Source organism: Stegodyphus dumicola, chromosome 2 (genome assembly GCF_044657685.1).
Source record: "Stegodyphus dumicola isolate Sdum_Otavi_A_Nest chromosome 2, ASM4465768v1".
Classification (NCBI taxonomy): domain Eukaryota; kingdom Metazoa; phylum Arthropoda; class Arachnida; order Araneae; family Eresidae; genus Stegodyphus; species Stegodyphus dumicola.
In genome coordinates, this window is record NC_140769.1 from 265,690,039 (window position 1) to 265,708,015 (window position 17,977).

The following is a 17,977-nucleotide window of genomic DNA, read 5'->3' on the forward strand; positions in this document are numbered from 1 at the left end:
TAAATTGCCAAATTTGGCGACCCTACTTACGGCAACCCTACGTGTTATACGTAGTTTTGTAAAAAGAAAAATAAACACTGGGCGTGTACTACCACAGCAATGGGTTTTCGGCGGAATTTGCCGAGAAAAGAAAGACTTTTTTGGTTACTGTACCTAACAGAAGCGCCGTTACCCTCATGGAACAAATTTGCGAAAATATCAAGGAAGGAAGCATCATTTATTCGGATTGCTGGAAAGGATACAATACAAGTGAGTTCGAAAATGCTGGATTTCTGCATGGAACTGTTAATCACAAATATAACTTTGTGGATCCCAACACGGGCGTTCACACACAACATGTAGAGCGCATGTGGGGCTCAGCCAAATGGCGCAACAAAAAACAGAGAGGAACAGCCCGTCATCATCTTGACTCATACTTTATCGAATTTATATGGCGCCAAGCTCAAGCTGTTAATGGCGAAGACGGTTTTCAATCGGTGCTAACAGCAATAGCCAAAAGATTTCCGCCGAAAAAATAATTCTGCAACTTATTCAAATTCGAAACCGGAAGGGTTTAATTGCTATTTTATATTTTAAAACAAAATAATATAAAAAACTGTATTGAAAAATTATCTGTAATTAATAAATGTACATTTTCTTTCTATTCATACTTTTTTACTCAAACTTACAAATCGCGCCAACCTGGTTGCGATAATACGTAAGTACCCAATTACCACTTAGCTCCATTTACTGGCTTTTAAAAATTCAAATAAATCGTTCCGTTTTAATGTCACGTGTACGCGACGCTGTGTTCGTAAGAGCAGAATCGTTGCTTCGCGTATACGGGACGCTGGTCGTGAACGGGTTAAATACAATATTGATGCTTTTATTGTTCCACACACGTTTTGCTTTTAAAAGTCAGATTTTTCCCAATTCTGTGGTGATAACGAATCGATGTGTAAACTACGCGCCATGTATTGGAGATTCAGAGAAAGAAATGAAATTCATTCTCATGATTTTAATATTGGTAAGTACTAAATAATCGAAATAAATTAAAAAATTAAAGCAACATCATTTTTAAATACCAACACATAAAAATTTAACAAAAAAAAAAAAAAAAAGAATATAAAAACGCTAACAATTTAAACGTTAGGAATTACTTAAGAATGGCTATGACAGATTAATTTTAAAAGAAAAACTTAAATCAGTTGAGAATTAATTAAAAAAAGAAATGGAATATAATTTTTAAATTTTCTTCATAACTGAAATACAGAATTAAAACGACTATAGTCAGTAATTTACAGAACCAAAAGACAGTCAATTTGTGATGACGTCAGAGGTCATGTGAACATACATAACTAAGACTTCACGCAAATCACTTGATCTTTGACGTCATTTGCTACTTTTGGGGACTTTTCCGATTCTTCTCCTGCTACTTAAGTTAAAAAATTTACTAGCGTCTACGGAGAGAAGGCAACTTTTGGGATCGTGATCTGATCCTCCCGTGCGCATCTCAATTTGCGCATATGCTGCCGTGCACTTCGTGAAATTTGGCTTATTTACGTGAAGTACTCTGTGGTTTTGAAATTTGCGTCATGTGTTGAGAATGGATGAAATTGTATTACATCTGTGTTTGATCTACAGTGAAATACAGTTCAATTAATAAATCGGTGTTTGTTAAAAAAATTAATTTATGCTTGGAGATAAAAAAATAAAATTTTTGCTAATGAAAGTTATTAAGTAGTGCACTTTTCATTAAAAAAGTTTATTTCTTTTTATACATTAAATTAATTATATACATTAAATAATAATGAAATATTACCTATGATTGTTGTTAATTAAGCATGCCTATCTTCTGTAAATTATTGCTAAAACATGTGCAAATAATGAGGAAATATACGTTATGCTAGTTTATTTCTTAGCAGGTAATCACAGGACCATGATAGAGAGTGTCTATTATTTGTTCCTGAAATTTCTTTATTGCTTATACTAAGCTTATGCGTTAAAGTGTATTAAAAAGCTTATTTACGACACATATGAGCACATTCTGTTGCATCAGCTATGTGATAAGTTGGTGTTACAACTGGCATTTCAACTATGAATTAAACTATTGACATTTCATCATCTGTACAAGAGCAATGAAGTGCACTGTTTTTCCATATATCCTGACTGTACTGTATTTTAATTATATCATTAAGTCGTGCATGTGAGATAAATGCATTAAATTGTTATTACAATAGTGTGAAAACAAGAAAATTAAAGTCAATGTCTTTGAAAAAACTGTTACTTTTTGGAAAAAATAAATACTTTAGACATTCATATTCATCATGTTATTCTCAATATATTTACAATGTCAAGCTAATAATACCTAAGTATTATTTGTGATAATTTATCATTTTAAAAGAGGTATATTATATGTCAAGGACAAGGTTGACAAAGAAAGTATAAGAATTCTTTCTGTAACTAAACATGATTCACTACTCAGTACTAAAATAAAGAGGTTTATCAATCCATGAATAACGTGTTTTTATGTACATCATCTTACTGGATGGTTGCTGCCAATGAATCGACTGTCTGTGTAACAGCTGGAGAACAAGGTGCTCAGAATTATCATTGATGCTCTGTGTTTTGTCTTAAAAAACATACATCAACCTGGATTTTAAAATGAAATTAATAGACATAAAGCTTAAATAGAAGTATCTAATTTTAAAACAACTGTAAGAGCCATAGCTGCAGTTTACTTAATAATTCAGATATTTGTGATTTTATCATTGAGGAGCCTTTCAATGGCTAAGGATTATGTAACATAACAGTATAGTAGTAGACTACAGTTAGTAAATTTGCAACATTTTTATTGCTAGTTCATAGTTGAGATATTAGTAAAGACCATTTCAGGTTGAATGTTAGCTATAACATTCTACCTGAACTGCCTACAGTACTTCGATCTTGCATGTATTTTCACTTACTGTCTCCAGAGGCAGTATTTTTTGTTTTTACATCCAGAGCTCTTTGATAGTGTTTTTTCCACACATGACAGTTCAACACAAATCGAAAACGGGGGACACTTCTACATAAAAGAAACATTCAATTGTTGGATGGATAATAGTACTTTGTACAGTTTGGTGGCATTTATGTAAAAATTATGTGTTGGTTATTTTTCAATAACTTGCAACAGTGATTTTGATTATAAATTTGTTTTAGGAAATTCTAAGCTACTGGATAACAAAAATATAGATTTTAGCAAAATGTTCATGTTATGCGTAAAGAATGAAAAATACCTTAAGATACATTTAAAATGTCAGAATTTCGGAAAAATATAACACTCTTTAAACCTCGGTTTCCTTACATCTAAATAGTATTAAGTGTGAAAATTTGTATAATTTATATATTTTTAATTACTTGTATAATGTATGTATTTGTGAATTCAGATCAATTAGTTGTTTTAACTGTTTTAAAAAATGAAGCAATATTATGCAGAATAAGGAAATCAAGATTGTGATCCGATGACAATGAGATTAATGTTTAAATGTGAAATGGAAAGTTGTTATTTATTATATTATCAGAGAATTATTAAACTGGGCATAATCGCCAAGGAAGGTATTGAATGCTACGCGAAAATATGTTTACTAAAAAATTTGAATTTCATAATGAATGTATCCAAACACATGTTTTGAGTCAAAAGTTTGAAACTTGATGGCTGAGTGTAAATATAAAATTATGGATGTTTAAATACTTTGTAATTAGGCACATAGGTCAGGTTAATCTTTTTAAATAAGGTAAGGAATGCAAGAGCTATATGCCTAAAGGAAAATATGCCTTCATGGAGGAATTTCAAGGCAAAACTGACGTTTGAGTGCATATTAAAAAATAATACATCTAATTTTCATTCAATTTATACATATTTCATATGTAAAAAATTCTGATATATGCTACATTACTGTTAATTACTTTACTTGAAAAATATAGTAAATACACAGAAATTTAAGATTTGCACATTTCGAAAAATATTAAATATATGAGTATACATTATCCTTGTAAAAAGCATAAAATACATAAATATTTATTAAATTATTATAAATGTATTTGGAAATGAAGGATTTATTCTTTCATAAACTCCTGTTAACGTTATTGTGAAGAAATCTAGTTATTAAATATATCTAAATTTATAATGATTATAAATATTATTTAAATATATAATAACCTTAACATTTAATTGTAAACATAAATTGAAATTTTTGAGCAGGAATTTTTTATTTGCTATTTCAGCAAGAATTATTCATACTGGAAAGCAATCTGTTAAAAAGTGCTGTAAAGCACAGTCTACAAGATGTGTACTTAATTTTATCTATCAAATGCGTGGCTATTGACCATTAAAGTGCAGAGCACATGTCCAGATGAGCAGTGTCCATGACTTGTCCTGAAACACACAAAGTACATAAAAGTGAGGTAGACAGATGTGTACTTAAGGAATTAGTAAAAAATAATTTTTAGAATATGCATTGTTGAAATTAAGGATATAAAAAATATAATACAGTTAAAAGTCTTTAATCCGGACTCGTCGGGACTTCAGTGATTCCGAATTAGGGTTTTTTCCAGATTATAGATCATAAATTTAAATCTGGTAAGATGGCATGCAGAAATTATACAATTAAAAATATGAAACCATAATTTCTGTGTTGATGCATGCGCAGAAAGTTTGTAGCTTTGAGGTCCGGATTTTAGATCATTCCGGATTATGGACGTCCAGATTAAAGACTTTTGATTGTAAGTATCAAAAGAATTCTTTCCTTACATTTTGTAATAAATCAGTTACAAGTTTTAAACAATATTAAAAATAAACTTTTTTAATCCATTTCAAAAATACTCATAGAAAGTTAAGTACATGGAAATCAGTAGCAATATTTAACGTATTTTACTATGGAAATAACAGCTGCTCTAATTTGAAATTAACCGAACTGAGCATTAATTATAAAGTAACTCTGATTTTTAAAGGATGCGTCAGAAGCTAAAAAATCATTCTGCATTTGAGAAGGTATTTCAGGAAGAAGCTCTGTAAATAGGAAAGAAATAATGCATAATTTTGATTTTAGTATTATAATAAACTTTGATCTTAATTTTTGTAATCATTAACCAAATAAAATCAAATTAACTTAAAATTTCTTTGTAATGTAATTAACAAGAACTTGTGAAAATATTTCATTCAAATTAAACTTTTCTGGGAAAGTATAGCATTTAATTCCGCTCAGAATAAAACATTGTTTTAAAATATTTTCTTTTTACATACTTATGACTTTGAAGCATTATGGAAAAAGAAAATATATATATTTATATGTATATTTACGATGTAATTACAAAATGTTTACCGCCGATTATGTTAAAACCTATTGATCTTAATGGATAGTCACTGAATAGTTTGGTTTCCACGAGAGGTGCACTACTGCTTCAGGGCAGTACACGAGGAAAACCAGTTAAGACCTCTCCTCTTATTTCTACCTCCATTATTTAAATTGAGGATTTTGGATCTTTAGAGGGTGTTTCTGGCATCTGTGTTGGATGGTCAGATTCTTCCAGCTCTAGTATAATTAAAAGTATCAGCTTTGTGTTCTCATGCCACCGATACTTTAATCTGATGTGCCAGTAAATTAGTGGCTACCTTAATAATTAACTATGTAGTCTTAGACTACTGATCAACATTTTTCATTTATTTGATTGTTCGCATTTATTTGCATCGCCACTAGCCGTGGTTATGTTCAGGTTAAGTTCAGGCCATGCTCTGTTTTGTTAAAAGTTCAGTTTAAATAAAAAGGTTGTTTTAAAATCTTTCATAAAGCTTTGTCATAATATCTCAAGTGATAATTATATTAGGGTTATAAGACTAAAATTCCATTATTAGACCTTATAACTTAATGGAAGTTTAAGATATTCATAATGACTAAATGTGTAAGTTTATTAAAAAGTTAATAGAGACAGAGCTTAAATTGCACCGGAGCCTGGCTCCGAAATCATAAATATAGCCGGAGCCCTAAATAAGAAGGCTCCGACTTCTTTTATTCAACTGAACTTCTATTTCTTCTAGACTTCTTTTATGCAACTGAACAAAAATTTGATCTCAAACATTTTAATTTTTTGCAGTAAAACTGTATTACAAATCGCTTATTAAATTTTAATTTATCTCTTTACATTTTACTTAATTTTAATTACTTTAATAATTTAGCTTTTTTGATAATAATTTATTTAATTAAATAATAATCAATTATTAAAAATAATTGATAATTATTAATATTAATTAAATAATAATTTTAAAAAGTTAATAGAGACAGAGCTTAAATTGCACCGGAGCCTGGCTCCGGTACTTCTTAGTTTATGGAATAAATAATAAATATAGCCGGAGGCCTAAATAAAAAGGCTCCGGCACTTCTTTTATGCAACTGAACAAAAATTTGATCTCAAAAATTTTATTTTTTGCAGTAAAACTGTATTACAAATCGCTTATTAAATTTTAATTTATCTTTTTACATTTTACTTAATTTTAATTACTTTAATAATTTAGCTTTTTAATAATAATTTATTTAATTAAATAACAATCATTAATTAAAAATAATTGATAATTATTAATATTAATTAAATAATAATGAATTAGTTTGGTATTAATTAACTATTTAATTTTTAAATTATTAATGATTGTAACAGTCATTTTATTTATTTATTTACTTTTCTTCCCCTTTGCTGACAGTTTAGCATAGGGTTCTGGCACTTCTAAGTTTAGAAATTAAGTCCTGAATAAGGATATTTATTAATTATAGGAACTTGATAAGTAACCTTCACCAACAATTTAATAGCCAGTTGATTGTGTTGTTGAAGTAATTTTGTCATGATTTGAACATGGTTATCTTCCACTGTCGGGGCCGTTCCTAGCGCGGTGCAGCTGTAAAATTATGCAACAGCTGAACACTCGCGATACCACGACTAAATATTTTTAATTCATTGTACTTGTCACATGTAAATACTTTTTATACAATTTGTCACATATAAGTACTTAGTGAGTATGAAATAAAAATTCAACTAATCATTAAGAATTTTTTTTTTTAAGTTTGGGCACTGTATTCTTAGGAAAGTACACAGGCAGCCAATGGCCTAGGGACGGCCCTGCCACTGGTGTAAATCTGTGGTGTTAGTCCAGCTGACAAGTATATCATATTTCTGGTGTATAACTCTCAAGCTACGTTCTGCAGTAGAATTGCTTAAAAGTAAGAATGAAACAGGGATAACACATATTTCTTTCATTTGCTGCACAAAGTATAACTCAAGATATTTGAAGTTAAAGCTCAGTTATATTCACTGCATTGCAACATGTCGAGAGAAAGGCAATTTTTATCCTTACCATCCTACACCAGGGATGGCCAACACACGGCTTTTACTTTTTATGCAGCAACTACAGAAAAGTATATCATTTTTAATAAAATTCCCAGCAAGTCTGTAAATTACTTCCAGAGAACAGGCTCTAAACAATAATGATATTGTGAATATGAGCTCTAAACAATCATGCATACTGCTTTATTTCAAGCCTTTCACATTAACTATTACAGACTTTGATTTAATATTGAAGCAAATAGACATAGAAGATATGCAAATTCTAGTGATCTGTTTGCTCTAATGCATACCAATGATGGTGATATGTTACTTAGGGTTATCATGTTTTAGGTTTGAAAATGCTAGACTGTAGGAATCTGCAGAAACGGGAAATGAACACTTGCCCCTTCCTCCAGAATTGAGTAAAAAATATATTTTTGCATCAATATAATATTGTATATTTCATAATCTGCTATAAAATCTTCAAAATGTGTGCGTGTGATTATGGCAAAGCCTCGAGGGCTATCTGCCTAAGAGGAGGGATACCTTCGTGGAGGACTTTCTATGGAAAACTGGCTCCTATACACGTTACACATGGGGAAAACCACGAAAACACCCATGCAGCAAGCCCGTTCACGGGATTCGAACTTCAGACTGAACTACTAGTGTTCAGCGACTTTATCGCTCGCTCGGCCGCTGGTGGGCCCAAAAATCTTCAAATTAAGTAGTTAAATAACAATGTGTTGATTTGATTGTTGGAACTGGAATATGGCAAAGATCATGTGGGGGAAGAAATAGCTTCATGGAAAACTTTTTAATCAAAACTAGTTTGTTGGTTTGGTTTATTTTATTATGGCAAAGCACTTGACGGCCATCTGCCTAAGGGGAGGGATGCCTTTGTGGAGGACATTCTAAGGGAAACTGGCTCGTATACACATTACACATGGGGGAAAACATGGAAATGCCCATGCAGACAGCCCGTTTGAGGGACTTGAACCTCGGACCAAACTACCAGCGTTCAGTGACTTTACCGTTCGGCCGCTGGTGAGCCAAAACTAGCTTGTATTCATATTCATAAATACTTCGGGTGTTAACTGACATACTTTATCTTTCAGATGTGCAAAGAAAACAGACAAAACTTCCTGCTCAGTTCTGTTTGTAATAATAAATGCACAGGGAAAGCCGTGAAGCAAAGCATCAAGTAAAAGCAGTGTGATTAATTCAATTCTGTAACCGTTCAACCTATGTGTACCATTTATACATATATAGTCTGATCCCAACTTCTGAAGAAAGTGCCTCTGGGAGTCATTCATTTTCATTAATGTGAAATCATCATTTTAAAATTCAGGATAACTTTCTAAAATTCTATTTTAAGGCTTATAAAATAAAATAGAGTTGTTATCCTCACTAGTAATTTCATTAACCCCAGGCATTTCATTAACATTTATACAATCATTTTTATGCCTTACAGCATTTGATTGTGGATTATAAGAATTTTCGGTACACTTCTGTTACTGGAACCAGATTCAGAAATGTATACATTCATATGTACACATATATATGCATACATGAACACATCCATCCAGCCATACATGCATACATTTCTGATTCTGGTTCTGATAACGGAAGAGTACCGAATTTTCAATATTCCATAAATTATTCTTTGTCAAAAGATGCAGTATCATATACAGAATCTTGAATTTTATCTAAAATTTCATCAAAAGATATTTTTCCAGCAATTTAAGTTACATAAATTAACATTAGAATGGTATAACTGCCGTTCTAATTTTGTAAGAGACAGATGCCCTATACCCTTTCTATGACTTACAATGGGGTTTTCTATATAAGCAGTACATTTTCCATTATTAAACTGGCTTACTGGGCAATAAGCATTAATTTTGTTACTCCCTTGTATTTTTAAACGTCCCATGCCTTGCACTTTAGATATAAAATAATGTCCTGAATGATGGCATACAAAATAAATATCTTTTACATGTAATGGTCATGTTTCTTTGTAAATTAAAAAAATTTAGATTATGTTTCCATTTCAAAATTCTCCTTTCACAACATGAAATCATTAAACACAGACAAATCTCTCTCTTCTTTTTCAATGACTATTTCATGTTCCATTTGCAAATGTAATGAAAAGTTTTCCTTTGGAAAACCTTCATTACATAATATGCATTTATATAATTTTTTAATGATGAACACTCAAGGGCAGCAAATGCACTATCTGATTGTGAAAATAATAAATTTTTATTATTGTTGAACTGAGGACTATATAAACTGCATTTAAATTGGAAAACTTTATTTTTACTTGCTTTGAGTAATGTTGTTTGTTGTGATATATGCAATTTCATGCAGTGACATTTTAGATTGCTGTTACTTGAGAAACATTTTTTTTTGGAATCAGGGCAGCTAAAACTTTTTTGAAGTTATACTGGATTTTGAAGCAAAAGTATATGAAATCGAATTACCATTGACGACTTTATAAAATGCATGATCTGAATTGGAATTAAATATTTCAGCAGTAGAAATATGCTTTTTATTGGAATGTATGTTCTTCAAATGATGCTATAAATTGCTGGCATTTGAAAAACACTTTTTGCAAATAGAACAGTTGTAATATTTTGAAATTACAGTTTTCTGAAAGATGTTACCAATCGTAATCAAAGCGGAAATGTGAATTTCAGATCTATTGTCTTGAATGATCATTGATATCACCACCCAGCTCATTTAAATTGGTGCTATATATTCTAATATTCTGAAGCAGAATCCTCACAATATTCCTAAGTATTTGGCCGCGAGAAGGGTCTTTTATTGAGAGATTCTTCAGTTCATTATAAATATGTGAAAGCAAAATTCACATACTAACGAAGCATAAAACGCACGAAGTCAAATGCAAAATGTAAACAGACACATTTTTGACGTATCTGTTAACGTCACATGATGCGCAAACTGAGATGCGCGTAAGACGGGAGGATCAGATTCATAATCCCAAAAGTTGCCTTCTCTCCGTAGACGCTAGTAAAAATTTCTTCAGCGAAATGCATAGGTGAGCGGGGATTAGGTGGATGAAGGTTCGCCGTCGGATATTGTTCCTGCCTCTCAGATCCGGTTAGCAAGTACAAAGAATCTCTAATCTCCTTAGTACAAGGCAAGTTTGGCAAGTACGTCCGTCTCGTGTGGTTTCATTGTGAGACCGCGTGCTAGTACGAATCTGATTGCATCAGCATTTTTCAATGCTATTTTGCGGTTTGTATTATTTGTGAATGCTTATATGCTTTCACGAGTTTGAGTATTTTATTTTAGAATTATTTCGCAAAATTTTGATTTTCACCACCACGTGTCTTGCCATAATTGCCTGATTGCTGGTTTCACATGCCATATTGCTTATCATTAAGACTATTTGCGCGTTTTATATTTAATCGGATTATTTAATTTTGCGCGTTTGATTTTGGATCGGATAACACACGTAGTTACCCCGAAGCTCTCGCTTCAGGTGATTGTCAGGGGCCTCGTGTGTTCTTCGCCTGCACATCCGTCTGTGGAGAAGGCTATCGGGCCAGGCTCCATCCCGGGGTGCAGGACTCCATTCTATGGGCGCTGGATTTTGGATTTTTGCGTTTATTTCTGCGTAGCGGACCATGGAGAGGCTCGTGGAAATATACACAAACCAGATTAAGGAGTTGGATAAAATCAGAGACAAAAATGATGGAAAATTATCAGATATTGAAAACACATTTTACAATTTTCTGCATAGCTCACTTGAGATTGTAAATGCGTTGAAAGAACAAAATAACAGTGTCAATGATAAAACACCTACACCTAACATCGCTAAAAACTTAGATGAAAATAGCAGGGCCAGAAGTCCTATAACACTTCATGATGATTCAAACAACAGTACTGAGGAAAAAGCACTTGATCAAGACACAAGTTCTGATGAGGAACCAATTAAACGCCGCAGAGGCGACCAGACCGTGAGAACAAAAATTCACAAACCCATTGCTAAAAAAGTGAAACTCAGCACGCACACACAAATAATCTCTCCGATCATTACAGCTAATCAAGTTAGTAATAGCATAAATGATCATGCGCCGATTAATAGTGTGCAAACACCTGTTGAACAAAATCAAGATAACGAAACTGATAATAATATGGATACTAATGTTAACGAAACAGAAAATCAGGATGACATAAATAATCAGACGATAACTAATAATGACCGCACTGAAAGTAATACACAAAATTCAGAGACTAATACGCAAAGAAAACTCCCACCACTTATTCTTAAGGAAAATGTCATGACTTGGAGAAATATCAAGAAAATATTTCACACCAAAAAATTCTCATTTATCGGACAAAATCTGAGGAATGATGGCATAAAGGTCATTGCTGGAGATGCTGAAAGTTATAGGGGCATGGTTAAAGTGCTCAAAGTTGAGCATCACTCCTACATACTGCCTCAAGATAAAAATTTAAAAGTGGTCATAAATGGACTTACTACTACTTCTGATATTGAGGAAATTAAAACTGAATTAGAGGAACTGAACTACAAAATTATTGAAATTAAACAAATGTCACGACGACGAGGGGGGGAAGTCATCCCACTCCCATTATTTCTTCTTACCTTACCAAAAACTGATGATTCGAAACGAATCTATAATGAATATAAACTCTGCGATATGAAAATCAAAGTGGTGAAGTATAGAGGCAGACAGGGGCCCATACAGTGTTTTCACTGTCAGGGCTTCAATCATACCCAAGCCGGATGCAACTATGCACCGAAATGTGTCCGATGCGGCGGAGGCCATTCAATTAAAGAATGCCCTGACAGAAAAAACCCTGATAAGCCCCTAGTCTGTGCGAACTGCGGGGGACCTCACACATCCAGTTTTAAGGGTTGTGAAAAGTATCCCAAGAACAATAATAGCACAAATAACAATGTCAAAAACAAAACATTCTCAAACCGTATCATAGAAGGAAAAAGTTACGCACAAGCCATATCATCAGGACTGTATTCAGAAACTATTAATGAAGCAAAAACAGTTTTTGCTAATCTAGCGGAGCTAGTAAAAATCATTAAAGGCGCTGGCTTTTTACAATTAACTCAACAAACAAATCAGACTATTCAAACCAATCCAGAAACTACCAAAACACAGACTTTAGATAATGGGTCAATACAGAAATAGTCGGGCCCCTATTCAGTTCATGACCTGGAACGCACACAGCGTCCAGAACAAAATTACGGAGCTTCATAACTTTTTACTTGTGTATGATATTGACGTTGCACTCATCACAGAAACGTTTGCGACTCCCTGCTACAATTTGAACATCGCAAACTATAGATGTTATAGATGTGACAGACTAAGCCATAGAGGTGGTGGGGCCGCGATTTTTGTGAAAAACACTCTGCACTCTTGCCTCATCAGCGAAGATCGTGATAATGGATATGAAGCAGTTATTGCCTCAGTTTTACTCCCATTTTATGGAGTTGTCTATTTTATTGCAATTTATAATCCACCGAACAATGTATTGGATATTGACAAATTAACTGAACTTCTCCCAAATAATAAACAAATCATCCTGGCTGGAGATCTGAATTCAAAACATACTGAATGGGGCTGCCGAAGAACCAACAATAATGGCGAAGTCCTAATTGAGTTTATCAATAACTATCCTATCTATTTCTACGCACCTTCAGTTTATACGTACCTCCCAGAAAACCCTAGAAGAGGAGATATTTTAGACATTGTGCTTACAAATACTGACATTCCAATGTACTTGGATGTTAAAGTTGAACTTACCTCCGATCACGTGCCGGTTATCGCTATTTTGGGCACTAACAAATGCGAAGAAAATAAATTTAAAAACATCACTGACTGGCAGCATTATTACGCACAACTGTTAGAAAACCCTCCAATTATTAGCTCACTCAAGAATAAAGAGGATATTGATAATGCAATCGAAATTCTCAACAATAGTATCCTCAGTGCATACAACACTGCTACCAAAAAAATTCCTATTGATAAAGACAATTTCCGTTTACCCAGAGAAATTAGAGATATGATTAAACAGAGAAACCGTTTGAGAAAAAGGTGGCATATCTCTTGGAACCCAGGGGTTAAGAAAGAACTTAATAGACTTAATAATATTATCAGCTGCAAGATTCGGAAACATCGGGATGAGGTCTGGAATAATAAAATTGAGAGCTTTAATGAAGCTGGCAATGATTTCTGGTCTTTTGCAAAAAACCTTAGGCGCAAGCCCCCTTGCAATAAACCAATTTATTGTAATAACAGAATTGCACTTACTCATAAAGAAAAAGCCGCCATTATGGCAGAGCACTTAGAACAACAGTTTATACCGAATCAAGATCCCTGTGACCCTCTTTTCTCATCTTACATTCAGCAATTTATCAAAGACTGGCTCGACGGACCAGGGGCCAAAAATTGCACTAAATATACATCTCCGACAGAGGTTAGAAACATTATCAGAAACCTGAAAAACCGGAAAGCACCTGGTTATGATGAAATTACGAATGTTGCAATTAAAAATATGCCACTTAATACTGTCACACGATATGTCAGCATTCTTAATGCCTGCCTAGAAAATAACTACTTTCCCGAAAAATGGAAAAAGGCTAAAGTCATTCTTCTACCAAAGCCGGGTAAAGATGCCACCAAACCGGAAGGATACCGTCCGATAAGTCTACTCCCAGGACTTGGTAAGATTTTCGAACGGGTCATTTATAAAAGAATTGAACCGCATATGGATAAGCTCCCAATGGAACAATTTGGCTTCCGTAAAAATCTCTCAATGACAAAACAACTTGTTCGTCTGTGTGAATTTATTGGATCCGCTTTATTTAGACATCAAAGTGTCGCCTTACTCATGCTAGACGTGGCGAAAGCTTTCGACCGCGTCTGGCATGAGGGGCTCATTTTCAAGCTCATCACTCTTGATTTCAGTAGAGACCTCATCTTACTTATTAACTCTTTCATACGAAACCGCAAATTCTTTGTAAACTTTGGATATGAACACTCTGAGACCAAATATCTGAAAGCCGGGGTAGCTCAAGGATCTATTCTTGGCCCAATTTTGTATCTCTTTTATGTTTATGATTTACCCAATAGTTCTGATCTCAATACGTACCTCGGATGTTATGCAGATGACACCGCCCTTGCCGTGAAGTCACATAATCAAGATCACGCACTGATAAAACTTCAAGAAAAAATTCCAGCCATAGAAGAATGGTGCACTAAATGGAGAATTGCGATTAACGGACAAAAATCCCAATTGATTATCATCGGCAAGAAACATTCCAGAATCCCTTTGGACAAAAAAAATTAATATCTTTAATGAAGAAGTGCCACTTGTTAAAAAGGCTACTTATCTTGGTATAGTTTTGAATCACAGATTTACCTGGAAAGACCATATTCACAGTATTAAATGGAAGACCTCCTATACTATCAATAATCTCCTCCCTCTAATAGGGAAAAACTTTAGACTTGATCTCAAAAGGAAACGACACATCTATACTGCAATTATCAGACCAATTTTCTGTTACGCATCACCTGCCTGGACGACCTACACTCAAAGTGACATGAAAAAACTCCAAATTACGCAAAACAAACTTGCAGAATAATTACTAATGCGCACTTTTACGTTTCAAATGAGACCTTACATAGAGACCTACATATTGACAGAGTTGAAGAGTTTCTTCATAAAATTAATAGAAAATTCTTTGAAAAAGCAAAAAATTGTCCTCATATGAAACACTTCAAAGTATTTGATTATCAGATTTTTGCAGAAGACGCACGTATTCGACCGCTTGCGGCCTTCACCGCTCGAGATTGGAACTTTCCTACATAACTTTATCACGAGTGCAACGTCGCTGTATATATGTATATAGACTTTTGTCGTATTTTATTTTACTCTTTTTTTTTATGTATTTTTCATTATAATAAATTGTATATGCTTCAGCTTATTTGTATTACCTTATTATGACATGTACCTATCATGAACAACAGAACAAGTCTGATTTTCACCCTGTTTTGCCTCTCCTGGTTCTGAGCTTCGTCTGTGTGTTTTATTAGACTTGTGATGTCATGCTGTCACCCCCTCTTCGCACTACTGATGCCTCCTTTCAATTGTCATTGCTTCCTACCGCATACTTGCCAACCTATGACACTCAAAAATCAGGAGATTTTTTTTAAGAAATCAGGAGATTTTTCACAATGTTAAAAAGACTTTTTAAATGATAAAAATATAGTTTTTAATAATGAATGAACTTTAAGTAGTAACTAATTCTTAAATGCAAGCAACACAAAAATACCTTACACATAAAAAAATTTTTACTGCACGCATCGTTTAAGAAAAAAAAAAAAAAAAAAAAAAAAGACACTTTAATCAGTTTTCGTACAAATGTTATAAACAGTGGCAGATTTTGCTTTCTTTAAGAAAGAAACTTCATCATTGTGTTCACAGCAATTGCCACGTAGGCCTGCTTTCGCTAATAAAAGTTTTTCTAATGTGCCATCTCTAATATTAGATCTAAATTTAGTCCTCGTTTTCGCAACAACACTGAGGATCCTCTCACACTCTGCATTACTATAGGGAACTGTCAAGATGGCCAACACAATTCTAGACAGTTCACTATATTTTAAAATTCCATCAGCACCTTTCAGTTTTGCAATTAAAACTCCACTGGGTGTCAATCGTAGCTGATTTTATAACTTCATCCAAGTTTTCTAATTGTAAACTGCTGTTATGCAGCTGTTGGAACTGTTTCAATTTTTCCTTTCTTTTAGAACTCCTTTCAAGATAATAATAAATATCAACAATGTGTTCATCCACATTTATTGGTAAAGAAGTTGCCCCTTTTTCAGCTGCTAAATTTAAGAGGTGACAGGTGCACCTCATAATCTGAATTTTCCTTTCTTAAGATGCCTGCAACACCAGCCTTCCAAGCCTACCAATACTGGTGCATTATCGGCTCCAAGTGCTAAGCAATTATCCAGAGTGCCTGCAGTTTTCTTTTAAAGTTTTAATAATTAACTGTGCTATATTAAAGCCTGTCAAATGTCCTTCCAAAGTGGGAACATAAAGTAAACTGCACTCAATTTCTGAAGACTCTGGATCAAAAAAAAGAAACAACAATTGGATACAGTTTTGAATTGCTTCTATCCGTAGAGAGGCAGAACGGAGCTGTTTTAATGCAATCAATAACTGAAGATTTATTTTTCATTGCACCTGTTTTGATTCTTGCACCTTGAGTATTTCTTAGCGATTTCACTATCGGGAAACATTTTTTTAAATAAAGCTGCAGCCGATGCATTCAGTAGCAGGTTGTGCTCCAGTAAAAAGGCAGAGAACAGACATTCTGCATTAATAACTTTTTGCTCCTTTGTTTCCGAAGAAAAATTTAATTTTTCGTTTTTTTCAAAACAACTCATGTTATCCTTGTGTTTTTGTGTACGCACATGTTTGAGAACATCCGCCCTTCCAACATACGAAATCGAAAAATCGCAACGACAGGCGGTACACATCGCAAATTTATTACATTTCCTTGAGGAAATAATGGAAGGAAAGTCAACTGTGTACGATTTTTGAAACGTACACGAGTATTTCACCTTTCTCGCAGACGTAACAAAAGATGATAATTTCTAAAACTATTTCCCTAAGGCACGTGTACTCACACAACTCAGGACAAAATGAACGAAATAACTAAACGTCCAAATAACAACTTGCTTTGTCCTCATTGGCTAATATATGCCAGCTGACACGCAGTGGAGCTCGAAGCCCATTGGAGAACTGGAGAATGACGTTTCTGGATACGTATAATGCTCTCACTCACAAAGCAGAAGCTATCTGATTCGCAAGGTTTTGTTTTAGATATAATGTAGAGAAAATTCAATTGCTTTCAGACGTCCAAAAGCACTTTTTTTATACATATAACAAAGTATTAAGCCAAGTTGCATAAAAATCGTGAGAAATTTTAAGAATAAGAAAAAGTCGGGAGAAATATGTTGTAAATCGGGTTGGCGGGAGAGCGGTTGAAAATCGGGAGTCTCCCGCCTAAATCGGGAGAGTTGGCAACTCTGCTACCGTCATGCGCCCTTTGGGCCTAAAGGCCCGTTTCCACTACTGCGTATGCGTTGCGGTGCGTATGCGTTTCTCCAATCAGCGAGCGAATTCACTTTGATTGACATCTGCAATCCGGTCGGTGTGCGGTGACGGATGACATACAGATGGAGTTCAACAATGTTCAACTTCTATCCGTATGTCTGCGGTTGCGTTGGGGTCACGTGGTGAAAAAGGAGCAATCAGGTGCAGTGACTAAAAATTAATGGCGGCAGAAGTAGCGATGAACGCTCGCTAATAGGGAAAGAATGTTTAGCTAAAAAATACTTATTTCTGAATTAACATTATAGCGAGAAATCTGCGTGCTGAAAATGACAGCAATCAGCTGAATTTAGTTTAAAATGATAAGAAAAACAAGATAACTGCAACTACAGTACTTGTTCATTCAAGAAAATCAGCGGCAAAAATTATCATTCCAAGTCAATGAAATAGCAAAATTTGTTCTGATAATCATTTTTTAGTTCTGCATACTCATTTAGCTTTAATGAAAATGAATGTCTGA

At 33.7% G+C, this 17,977-nt stretch overlaps 1 long non-coding RNA gene across 5 annotated transcripts in view; it reads right to left on the reverse strand.

The window, feature by feature from the left end:
• Positions 1-17,977, reverse strand: part of LOC118181616 (uncharacterized) — a 976,960-nt gene that overhangs the window by 954,961 nt on the left and 4,022 nt on the right. Inside the window, exon 2 of one of the 5 annotated variants that reach the window (XR_015039875.1) lies at positions 4,212-4,396. The exons of the other annotated variants lie outside the window; for them this stretch is intronic. This is a non-coding gene — a long non-coding RNA (uncharacterized LOC118181616). Of the gene's footprint in view, positions 1-4,211; positions 4,397-17,977 lie in introns of those variants that run through there. 5 annotated transcript variants of the gene reach the window in all.